Source organism: Dysidea avara, chromosome 6, assembly GCF_963678975.1.
Source record: "Dysidea avara chromosome 6, odDysAvar1.4, whole genome shotgun sequence".
Taxonomy (NCBI): domain Eukaryota; kingdom Metazoa; phylum Porifera; class Demospongiae; order Dictyoceratida; family Dysideidae; genus Dysidea; species Dysidea avara.
In genome coordinates, this window is record NC_089277.1 from 17,574,356 (window position 1) to 17,587,916 (window position 13,561).

General features: G+C 38.7%; 1 protein-coding gene across 3 annotated transcripts in view; it reads right to left on the reverse strand.

Annotated features, from left to right (window-relative positions):
• LOC136257865 (uncharacterized) overlaps window positions 1-13,561 on the reverse strand; it is a 188,719-nt gene that overhangs the window by 46,917 nt on the left and 128,241 nt on the right. The gene's annotated exons all lie outside the window — the stretch shown is intronic.

Genomic DNA, 13,561 nt, shown 5'->3' on the forward strand with positions numbered 1-13,561 from the left:
ATGTCTCCGTCAGGACCTAGACAAGAAATCAAACTGTTAGTTTGTTTATACAAAATGTTTACAATTTGTTTGACAGTCCTGATTTTTGGTTCAGGAAAATATCACCATCAGTGAACAAAATCACGCATGCACTTACAGGTGTGCCAGTTGCTAAGTGTGTTGTTTCTATGTTATCTTGTACTGTTACATGTGTTTTCATGTACCTTGTAACTGTCCAGTCAACACACTATTGTTCTCCCAACAATTTAAGCCTGTGACCAGCTGATACACAACGCATCAACACCAAGCCTGCCTTAATTATGTAACAAAATTTTTGTTCGACAGTCACTCACTATCCAGTAATCTTAATTGCTTCAAGCATTCCTGAGATACAGCCTTCAATATTAGCTTAACTTCTTTGTTTTCTTCTATTTTGCACACCTACTAAAGCTCCCATAAAATTCAAACACATCCGATTTCCCTGAAATTTGGTTAGTACCAATCTTGGCTTGAATACACTCACTGAGTTATTAACAATTATTCATGAAAAATAACACCAATATGTTGTCATTCCTACACTGTAAACTGCTTTAGGAAGAAACTGAAAATTTATACGTGGATAGGTAACCATCAAACCTCAAACCTTTTATGGTTTAGAAAAATCAAGCTAAAAATCATTAAGATAGTATAAAACCAACAGTGTGTGACAATTTCGTGATCGTGCTTGTTAAAAATGATTACTTTCCATGCTTAACGGTAAAGGAATGAGTCAAAAACTGGAATATAGGCAGATTAATCATCACAGAAAAGCTTTTAGTGATTTAGAGGAGTTGGATTTAAAACCATTGAGATATACTCTAGTGGACATTGTTAATCCCTATACTTCAGCCTATACTCATAAGGATTAAATGTTCACTAGTATATCTGCAGATGCAGGCGACCTCCCTTGTTTCTGCAATATTTATTTCTATCATCCCTAATTGAACTTAAAATTCTTAATTTTTCTTAGACTTGTTTGTTTACTTTTTTGGAACATTACTACCCATGCATACCGCATCAAAAGAAAGTTTTCGTCTGAACTCATGCCCCAGGTATCAATTACTGACTCAAAAGTGAAGCATCCATTATGCTTCACTATCAGTTATACTCACCCCATTGTACAGCACTATAAATGAAGAACATTAGGAAAAGCACCTCTGCAATCAATCCAATCAGCACAAAAAATACGGATGATTTGCAAACCCCGAAATTGAACAGTGGCCATTACACTTCGCTTTCACCTATTTCAGTCTGTTGCACAACATTACAAATGAAGAACAGTGTGAGAGACATCTCTGAAATCAATCCAGTCTCTATGGGAAATATGGTCGAGATACCGACACAACCACAGGGAAGCTGCATCGTGCTATATATCGCAAATCGACACTTTGCCCGTGAAAAGAACTGGAATACAAAGGAGGACAAAGGCAAGTTCATGATCCCTGTATTGCATGTACTGTGGTTGGCGAAAAGGCAGATCTCAGGACAAAGAGATGTCAAACAGTGAAGAATTCAAGCTTGTAGCTATCTATATCCATTGTCGAGTTATGCTTGGCTGAAGACATCAGTTAGTTAGTCAGAATAAAATTTTGCTAAATAAAAAATTCCATAGAACTTTTTGGAAGGATTTGAGGTTGGTCTGAAGACATTTTTGGGCTAGGCTGTGCCTAACTAATACTGACAAGTTGTCATGAAGGGAAATTGAGGCTGGTTTTAGGGTGATACAGTACGGTAATACTGTATACTGTACTGCATGGTAATACTACTGTATATGGTATGGAAATTGAGCGCTGTAAAACCAGCCTATGGAGAGTTCAGCTACAAGCAATACAACCTGTAGGGAGTTCAACAATGTATATAACAGTTCACCCTGTAGAGAGTTCCTTCAAGTGTTACATCTGTTTTAGTAATTTATTAGTTGTTAACCCTTTGACTCTGAACACCACTATAGTGGTTTTAGTTCTTAAAAACTAATGTTGTTTTATGTAAAATATACGTTTTGACATACAAAACTTGGCTCCTGTTGCTCCATGTAGAGACCACCTATTCCTCCATGGTTTGTACTAAACTACTCACAAAAGATATGTAGATCTACAACATCATATAACTTTTACTTCTTTATTCTCTCTTTCCTTTGTGACAGGTAGTATTGTCATGATTACCATTTTAAAAATGGCTGAAAATCCTTTCATACTTAGATCAGCCTTATATTATGCTCGATTATGCTACAATGGCTAAATAAAGCTTAGGATAATATCCATTAACCACAGAGTAGCATGGTCTAAACCATATATTCATAGGATATTTCGTTTACAAGATATAAGCGTTTGAATACATGTGTATAGCGAGAGCCACTGTAGTGGAGTTCGCATTTAATGGAACACTTATTTATTAACTTAAGGGCTAAACAATTAAATGGCTGACCAAAAGCAACTGTTATCACTGTTTTTTAGCACCTTGGATTCAAGCGATTTTACACCAACTGAAACCATGACCTTTAAAAACCAAATACAGGCAAGACTGCAAAGGAACAGGTTGAAACGCTTGAGATCTAAACAGAAAGAGTTACATTAATAAGATGTAGCATCTTTCTCCTATTAAGAATATTCACACTATGTACACCAAGACAAGTGTGGAGACTGCTACATTGCTGTGGTCAGCACGGTTTTGCACTTAATACGTAGTGTCAACAAGGGCCAGCTTGGTGTTAGGCACAGTTTACTTTGTTAACATGCCAGAACCAAGCTAAGTGTAAAACGGTATTAGTTTTTGTAAACAGTATAGTTGTGACTGGATTTAGGAAAATCACCCTTATGGGTGCATTGTTGATTCAGAGAAAAATATATTTTAATAATTTAAAGCTTTGTTACTCACCAGCATTGGCAGCTACACGTTTGGATTTTTCAGCAAAGATGGACAACCTTTAAGAGCAGCTAGTGGCCAAGGTAATCCCTGTAGAGTTTCCCCCCATTTTAGATAGGTTTTTCACCAGTGTTGCTGTATCATGAGTCCTCAAAAAGGGGTGTGGGGTGGGGGGTGGTGGAGTGGGCAAGAGATAGACTACAAAATGGATGAGAATGGTAACTGAAGGCACTAGACCACAAAACAGCCTGTCAGAAGCAGGAAATAGACTGAAAGCTCACAAAACAGACATACATCACACATTCAGCTCTCTGCTCATCTGTCCAGAGTGTATGAACCCCCAAAGCACTTCCCTGTTGTTCACAGACCTATACAGATGTCTGGTGTGGTTATACAGGCCGCCAGAGAACAGTCCACCGAAAGCAGACCCGACAAGTTGAAGGCGAGTTTGATGTGGAAATTGTAGCCTGATAATGCAGCAACTTCATACTGGTGTTATCTCAATGTAATTTATTGTATCACAATAAATTGAAGTTAACATGCATGCTGCAGATATTGCGATATAGCACTATAAGAACTTGCAAATAATTTCCGTGACCTAAGCGCACGCTATAGCGTAAGGGTGCGCTATGATCTAAGCACGTGAAGTAATGTTGAGATGGTTTCAAGTATTGTGTAATCAACAAACTAGTTTAACAGGTTTGCGGTCACGTGACATGCCACGTTCTTGAAAGGTGAATGGCCTAGTTAAAGAAAAGTTCTAGTAGATGAAACAAGACCGCTAGTGTCGCGTTGTGTACCGGGGACAGTGGTTGGTGAACAAAAAATGTGCCACTCGCACGAGTTGTGTATGAGCCGAGTTACCATGGCCAGAGGTTCTTCGTAGCAGTCCTTCCAGCCTACTGAATCGATCGAGATGGTAAACAAGAAACAAGGTCGTCATCGCTGGAAGTTCATTATAACTGGTGAGCTCGTTCCTTGTGTGACACGTCTTGCATGCGGCACACTAAATTGAACAAAACTGATTGCACCTTTACAATAAGACGAATGGCTATCGAGGGATACTAGCCGAGTTCTCACGCATGTTCTATGAGAAGTTAGCATAATTAAAGTGACGCTGCAATGAATTGCTGTACTGGCTTAGTCTTGTCGTTAGCTTTCAAGCTTGTCCTTAACATTGTGTCGTTAGCTTCCGGGCTTGTCTGTTCAAGTTTGTCATAACCAAGTATTGTCAGCTGTTACACTTGTTTGTTTGAGTTGTTTAATTGTTATCAGGGTGTAATAAGCTTTCACCATTAGCATGTTTATATATGCACAGCTAACATGTGCCTTGATTTGCATGAGGTCTTGCTGTGTTTATTTTATATGCTATGTATGCCACTACTGTTGCTCATGCCTTAGTTAAGTGCTAGTGCTGCATGCTGCTATCGCATAAGGCACTGCTGCATGATGATGCCGCATGAATGTTATTGTGCTTTAATAATAATGTGTTACGTCAATGATTTGCCAGCTGTAAGTGCTCCTACTGTTCAGCTTCCATTAGGTCATTGACACTAGGCACTACTTATGCCGGATACATATAGGCACTGGCTAGGTTACAGCTAAGGGTCACAGATGGTGTTATCAAGCTTATATCGCTGGCAAAAGCAAAATCAAAAACTCGTAATGGCTTAATGCTATCGCATTGAGAATGCTGCTGCATGATATGCTGCCATTGCATGATTGAGAGTGCTGCATTGCTGCTGTTGCATAATGAGAGTGCCGCTGCATGATATGCTCCTGTTGCATAATGAGAGTGCTGCTGCATGATATGCTGCCATTGCATGATTGAGAGTGCTGCATTGCATGATATGCTGCTGTTACATATTTGGCTGAGAGAGCTGTTGCATAATGAGAGTGCTGCTGTCGCATAATTGGCTGAGAATACTGCCGTATAAATGTAGCACTGGCAAAAAAAACAAACTTACGCGTTCTAATTACACTGTGTTTGTACACTGCTCCATATAGTTTGGTGGCAGCTGAGGGATGAGGATGGGACCACAACCAATGGGCAAGTATTTACTGGACAAGCTTTCTCCGGTAGCGTGCTATACGTAAGGCTTACAACTTTGTATGTTTGATGGCTGGTCGCTCGCAAGCTGTTGCAAATATATGAAGCTATTGTGCTTTTACGCTATGCAAAGTATGTTACATGATTCACTTAAGAGAGTACTGCTGCATGAATGTTATTGCTGCTACGATTGCATTGAGGGTGCTGCTGCATGAATATTGCTATTGCTGCTGCCAATGCACTGAGGGTGCTCCTGCATGAATACTGTATTTACTTGATTAAACGCAACGGCGTTTATTACCTTAGTTCCAAAAATCAATGCGGCGACTATTCAAACTCAACTACCACTCGCTTCTCGTGAACGATGTTTAAGCCATTATTTTCACAATCGATTGTGGGACCACTCAAATGCTGCGACTATTAAAGGGCGGTGTTTAATCAAGTAAGTGCAGTATTGCTGCTGCTGCTGCTGCTGCGGGTGCTGCATGAGTATTGCTGCTGCTGCTATTGCACTGAGGGCGCTGCATGTGCTGCATGAGTATTGCTATTGCTGCTGCTATTGCACTGAGGGTGCTGCTGCATGAATATTGCTATTGCACTGAGAGTTCTGCTGCGTGAATGTTATCGCTGCTGCAAGAATGCTATTACTGCTGCTGCTGCATGAATATTATTGTTGCTACTGCTATTGCTCTGATTATTACAACTTCCGTTAAAGCGTATATATTCCAGACATCAATTGGTCGATATGCAATACTGCCCAAGTATGGCTACTACGGCATCTAGTGACCCCAACCTGATCCCCAATTCCATTTGTGGCTGCATGAACGTTACTATCGCTGCATGTATATCATGGCCCCAGCACAAAAAAATAAATAAATAAATAAAGTTAAAAAAAAAAATTATCGCCACTTAATGAAACATTAGTGCGGCCACATAAATGTAATCACCGCTGTGAGCTTAATGGTGCCACTATTGCATGATCTGCCGGTAGTGCGGAGACTAGTGGAATACTGTGCGATGCTCTTGCTGCTGCATGATATGCAACCTCATGATATACCAAAGCACTACTGCATGAATTTTATAGCTCCTGCATGTCTGCTATTACTGTTGCCACTACTATTGAACTACAACTCTGCCGCAAGTAATTTACTTCTACTGTTCCATTGCTAGTATTGCTTCCACAGCATGCATGCTCTTCGCTATAGCCTTGCGAGTTATCACTGCTTCTGCAGACAGGCATGTCCTAACTGTTACTTTCATGTAATACCATGCTTATGTGACTGCTACACTATTTAGTGACCACCTCAGTTGCCTAATCCCACTCTAATCTTACTAGCTAATGCATAATCATTACTGCCACTGCTACTGACATCATTATATTTCCATGATTGACCTACCACTAATGTGTAACCACTCTCCAATTCCTTCCACACCAACCCCCTTCCTCCCCCACTCTATGCTATTAATTATGTACCTAGTGGGTATTTGTATACATCCCTATGGTCAAAAGTGTTTTTTCTTTAGTAATACTATTATCTCCTTAAGCATGGCAGCTCTTAGATGTGCTTGGGTTATTCCATTTCCACCTTTGCGTACGTGAAATTGCCACCAGTTAGTTACATTGCAGTAACTTTCTGTCGTTGAACATGCATATGTGACCACTGCACTTCAGCTGTGTTACTCTCTGCAGGCTTGCTCCATGTCCATGCATATGCAGGTCCATTGGTGGCTACAGGCAGTCAGGAGGTGCGCATATCAACACCAAGGTTGCACGTTCCTTCTCCATGTATATAATAACACTTTACTATAGGGTTTCCTTTCCCTGGTTTAACAGTATTATTATTAGCACTTTACAGTGACTAGCACTGAAGGTCTGACAGTAGGATAGGTGTCATTGTTTAGGGACCCTTTACAAGCTTTTCCATACCTCTGCAACCTATCTACCTTCTTATGCAATGAAATATTTCGTTCGGTTGCCAATGTAACTTGTAATACCTCCAGTATACACCAACTGTCATATACCTATATAGCTCAATGGCTGTTGCTTTCGCAGGCATGCTCCATACTCGGGCGTACTCATGTTCATTGGTGGCGGCATGCAAGTAGGAGGCTGGATGCGTATATCAACATTTACCTGCTTGTTTTTGGGGTACATACTTCCAATCCTCAGTTGCACTTTCCTTCGTCAGTACATAGTGTCTGCGTGCACAAGAGTACTCTTGTACTTTAAACTTGAAAGCATTTGCATACAATATAAACTGCTGCATGTCTAAAATCATTGCAGGCTTTACACTACATATGTAACCTCTTTAGCTCTAATTGCAAGTTTACTCGTACTTACCAATGTCTGTATGTATAGTACTTGGCTGTATTCAGACTTGGAATACAACTGTTGCTGCTGCTTATGGGCTTTTACATTTATGTTCTGCTTACATGCTTGCAAAAATGCGTATCAGTATTTGCGAAGTCACTTAATGCTCACTAATATGTGCATACATTTGTTGCTGCATACAGGTAGTTGACACTCGCATACAATCAATTGGCAGGCCTACTGTGTACATTGCATTCATGTCATATGTACACACTCCTTTATACTTATGCCATACCTGCACACTCCTTGGTACTCACAGGTTCTCAGGCATTAGTCCCTGCTGGTCCTGCAAAATTCCGCTTAGTAAAATGCTTACTGCTATTGGTACACATACAGGCTCACTTGTATTCTCATTTGGTATTGTTGTAATTTTCTATATACCATTGGGATGTGTCATATACTTCATGCATACTTGTGCTATGTGTGGTTATTATAACTACAATAATATTACTGTCTAAGTACTATTGTAATTTTATATGTGGGGTACAGCAAGCTCGGGCAACTGGGGAAATTTGGAGGAATTTGGGTGAATTAGATGCTAGTTATGTAGCTGTAATGCGTTATCAATTGATGCCAATGTCAATGTTCATGACATAGCTTGGTCTGTCATTCTGGTTACTAGTGATCAATTGCTGCAATTTGACATGTCTTAGTGGTTTGCTATCATCACTTGCAAATGCTATGTTCATTCATCTACCCTATTTATGGAAGAACTTACTGCCTGCCCTATGATTTCCTCAGTTGCCCGTTATTCATCCAGATTCATCCTCTCTATATCACATATTATATGATCTATATATAGATATATATTGTCATGTCATGCATGATCTCATGTAGATATAATCTTACTTGCTACTATGGTATCATTGTATTCTTGTTGCATGATTGTTGAACTTGTGTATTGTCACGTACACTACTGGCTTTGTGGGAAAATGTTATGTGATTAGCATTAGGGAAAAGAGTAGGCAATGTAGAGCTTGGTGCGGTGGAAGGGTGGATAGCTAGGTTAATAAATGTATTATATATATGAGCATATATGTGTAATTTAATCCTCTATAAATGGTGGCAGTTGCCACTATTCCCAGGGGTGACCCCCAGCAACCAATATGTTAACTTTTGGCTTTCGCACCCATATGGTTGATTTTGCTAAATCCAGTCACATTTTAGGATGGAGAACTAGACTGATATTTGCAACTAAGTGCGCATTCTATTACACAGTTAAGTTACTGTTCTATTAGAGTATCTCGATTGTACAGTACAACAGGCTTCCTTCCACCCCTCTGACAACACTATCTTGCAAGTTCCCTCTCTTCAATTCCTGACAAGCAGGCAAAACACTGGCAGTGTTAAGCCACCTCGGTCACTTACAAAACGGCAAATGGCTAACAACGAAATTACTACTAACATTTCTATGCATACTTTCAGAGATGATGGCTCGTCACTTCATTGCTTCGGCTTGTCATTTCTAGATTCAGCAACACATGTTCCAATAATGTACCAGCACTGATTGAAATGCAATTCAATTGCTAATCTGTTTTGATTGGCATTAAATAGAATTGTTGCATCATTTCCATCACTGGCAATAAAAACTCCCAACTATTATATGTTTGTGCCTTTGTTCACCTGCAATTTGAATCCCGGTTTGTGCAAGCCTTGCAGTTTTCTCAAACATTAATTATTATTAATTAATTTATTTATATTGTGTCATAATTTTGACCACATTTCTTATTATTCTTAGTACTTGGTTGCATAATTACTAGGCTGAGTCACATATATGCAACCAAGTACATACAACAACGTGGCAACCTACCCATAGGGCATGTACAGTTAGTGTCATAGCCAGCACTCAGATCAGGTGGAAATGATACGCATGCATACACAGGCAAGGGAGTTTAACTGGTATCAGAAAGCACAATACTAAAATGTGACTTACAAAAAACAAGTGAGCTATAGTGGCATTAATTAATTTGTTTATTATTGTAGGTGTGAGATGTTGTAGAATAATTAGATAACTACTCTAATAAAACAGTCACTTCTCATACAAAGAATATCCCTTTAACCCACATATTGCACACAAAAAATGCACCCATCTTTCTAATTATATCAATAATAGAGGTGTATCAGAATGGCTAAAATATCGGCCACCGATATGGTAACTTTACAAATATTGGTATCGGTACAGAACAGCAGGAGGACCAATATCGCTACTGATATTTATACAGTAGCAATAGTTTGTACATAAACGGATTATACATTGGTTTTCTATGTGCTGTTTAGTGCCAGTGGCTTATTGTCAACTCTGCAACCAGCACTACGCTATGTGAAGCCATGCAAATACAAGTGTTTGTTGCTGGAAAGCTAATTACAGTCTGTACAAATGAAGCAGTTATAGAGTACCTTTATAATAAAAAGAAGGGTCACAGGATAACCAAGGAAACTTGCTGTACCAGCTTTCTCACAAGCCATTAGAATGTGGAGTAATGCAGAAACATCCATTTAAAGCTTCATGGGAGTATACATAAAAGGGAACCTACTTGTCTGGATTGCACAATAGAAACCCAAGCTGTATACAATACCACCACAGGCAGAGTATAGCAATAGATACATGCACATGTTGTGGTAAATGTACACTTTTGTTTGCTTAAAACTATGATGCAAATATCGAATCGACTCTTGGTTATTGGCTTCTTTTAATGGCATCAATATCGGATATTGGTATATGTCAAAAACCCATATCAGTACACCTCTAATTGATAATGATAACACATTAATAGTTATGGTGTATATAGGTATAGTGTAACTTAGAAATGGAATGTAGTTACACCAAGAGTTATTATAAAGTAATTAGGGAGAGTGTCAAGCAGGAGTACATTCCAGCAACACACTGGATAAGATAGAATATCAACACCTTGGTTTGTTCTATCTATCAACAGTTCTTTATTACTAGTAAAAGTGTCAATTTGATCAAAAGTCTATTTTACCCAGTGTGTTTGCACAGGCTATATTAGTAGTTTGACATTTTATCGATAATTTACGAACAGTTCCAGCTTGGCTCACAAAATCCAAAGACTATACCAATGGACATCCTTCTGCTAACTTCAAATTATGATTACCCCAGTTATTAGCATCTTTATACTGCTTCATTTCAGGATCTCTTCTTTGATATAGGTATTTTTTTTACCTCTTTCTCAGCAGCCTTACTGGTCTTTTCACTAGATATCTTGCCATCACCATGATTGGCATCTTTGTCATCACCTTCACTTGATTGCTTCTCCTCATCAGCTTTGTCATCATCATCTGCAGACCTGTCACTAGTGTGGCTATTGTTTAAGCTTACTTTATCACACTTCTGGCATGATCCCTCTAAATCTAACGATTCTGCTGGTGCACTGAATGTTTTAATACAGGAGTACTATTGCTGGTTTACTCCCCATTACTTCATCTAGCTTGGCCACCAGTAGATAATTGCTGGTACATCATTGGTGTGGCAATGGCACAGTATTCCGTACACAGTATATATGCATACAAAACATATAGGAGAGAGGTATATATTATTGTAGTATTGTACGCAGCAATACATTACTGGCAACACTGAAAACAGATATTATTCAGCTATGTAGCAAACCAGGTGAGAGATGATGTAATTTACATTGTAGTCTCTGAAGATGACTCAGTCAAGAAGTGAGGCTATGCACGACAAGGTGGTGAAGGCCAGCACAGTCAGCATATGATCCCAAACCAAGCAAACATACAAGTGTACACAGCACAGTATCAATTACAGGTCACAAAATGTGGTTCATCAGTGATGTGACAACGGCACAGTGATGTGTACACATATTATGCATACACAGCTTGCAGGAGATAAACAATACTGTAATAGTTAGAATACAGATAATAAGAAACGAGGTTTAAATTACATGACAAATAACGAACGAATGAATGAATGAACAAATTGTACACAAAAAACAGACACGTACTAACCAGTGACAGAATCATCATCAAACAAAGGCATGGACAATAATAATTAGGATTGTTTGTGCTGGTGACTGAAAAGCCTTGTAATTCTATATAAAGACCACTGCTGAAAGCAACTGATTAGTACACCCATATCATGGTCTACTAACTCCAATGACTAATTGTTTGTGCCAACTTTGTTGGTACATTTTGTATTGACAAAACTTGATCACATGATTGTTACATACGTGACCATCTCAGCAAAAACCCGACTTGTTCGCACAATTAAAAAAAATTTTTTTATTCACTCAGCAATATCTGCAGTATTCAAGGAATGTACCACCAAAGTTTCAGCCTTCTGTGGCGTGTAGTTTTGGAATTATAGCGCTAGACAGTAGGAAGAGCAAGATAGTCGATTTGTACAGTGACTATATATACTGAAAATAAACTACAGGCGCTTACATTCACAGCCATAACTTCCGTTTGGATTAGTCTACAATGTTGCAATTTGGCTTAAAACATTCACCATGGATCAGTACATTAGCCAAGGTATAGCATTAGCCCTGTAGATACCTGCGCATATGGATATGAAGGCGGTTTGGTAGAAGAAATGATGACGATTTTGTTTACGTTTACCGCATCATAAACAAACGCACGTGACACACATACCGTTGGAGCTAGAGAAACGAAACAAAGATTTTCAAACTCTCCATGAACAGGCGAATAGGATAGTATATAGTTTTAATCGATTTGAGTCTTACTTCTTCAAGTACTGGCCTGATAAAAACTTGTGTACTTTTTTGTAGCATGCGTAATTTTACGAATGATTTTATTATTTCGATTTTCTCAATACGCATGCTTGTGTGAACAAGTCGGGTTTTTGCTGAAACGGTCACATATACTGTTGGTTTTTGCACTGTATCTTCATGGTATTGATTTTAACACCATGAATGTTGATTGGATTCTAACTATAAACAAGTACACAAAAAAATTGGAATTTCAACTAGAGTAGGGACCATACAACATTGATAAAAGGTACTGAAACAAGCCAACGATATTAAATCACAGTAAAACAATAAGAAGTGTTATATCCCTACTGTGCATTTCCATTATGGTATCCTGAGCACAGTAGGGATATAACACTTCTTATTGTTTTACTGTGATTTAATATCGTGCACTAGTCCAGTTTGTTTCGGTACTTTTTATCAATGTGTTATGGTCCCTACTCTAGTTGAAAATTCCAAATGTTTTGCGTACTTGTTTGTTAATTTTTTGTAAAATAAAATTATTGTAACTGATGAACCCACACATACCACATCAAAAGAAGAAATGGGGCTATGCGCCAATTATTGTCTGAAAGTGAAATATCTATTATGCTTCATTGTCAACTATATTCAACCCATTACACAGCATTAGAAATCAAGTACTGTTCGAAAAGTACCTCTGCAATCAAAGTAGCCACTATGATAAATACAGATGATTTCCATTATGAAAGGAAGCCATCACGTGCTACCACCAAATTGACACTTTTCGCTGTCAGCAAAGATGAATGGGACATAAAGGAAGACTCTGGTAAGTCCAAGAAGAATTCATTGTACATACTGCGGTATGCCAAAAGGCATCTCTCAGGTCAAAGTGATGTCAAATAGTGAAAAAATCAAGCCTGTAGCCTTATCCATTATTGAGTTACGCTTGTCTGATGGAATCAGTCAGTTACTCAGTCAGTCAGTCAGTCAGTCAGTCAGTCAGTCAGTCAGTCAGTCAGTCAGTCAGTCAGTCAGTCAGTCAGTCAGTCAGTCAGTCAGTCAGTCAGTCAGTCAGTCAGTCAGTCAGTCAGTCAGTCAGTCAGTCAGTCAGTCAGTCGAAAATTATTATTTACAAAAATAAAAATTCTGTAGCAACTTGTTGAAAGCGTTTTGGGGCCAATCTGAAAGCTTCTTTGGGCTTAGTTTTACCTAATCAATACTACCTCATTGTCATTAGGGAAATTGAGGCTGGTTTTTGGATGATATTATTTTGTGGGCCACGCTCCAACCTTTTTGGTCCCTACTATACAGTACTATCATACTGTATGATTAGTACTGAGATTTGCTATAATAAGCCCTTTAAGCTGAATAACAGCTTGATTGAAGTATGCTGTGTGTTATGGTGGACTTTACAAAGTGGGCAAAAGAAGTAGAAGGAAAATGAAGTAGAAGGAAAATGAAGAAAAACCTGAAACTTTGGTTGCTTCCTTCAAATTTGGGATGTTGATTCCTATACCTGGCAGACAACTCTACAGCAAAATTGGTTCCAGTTAGTTAAGG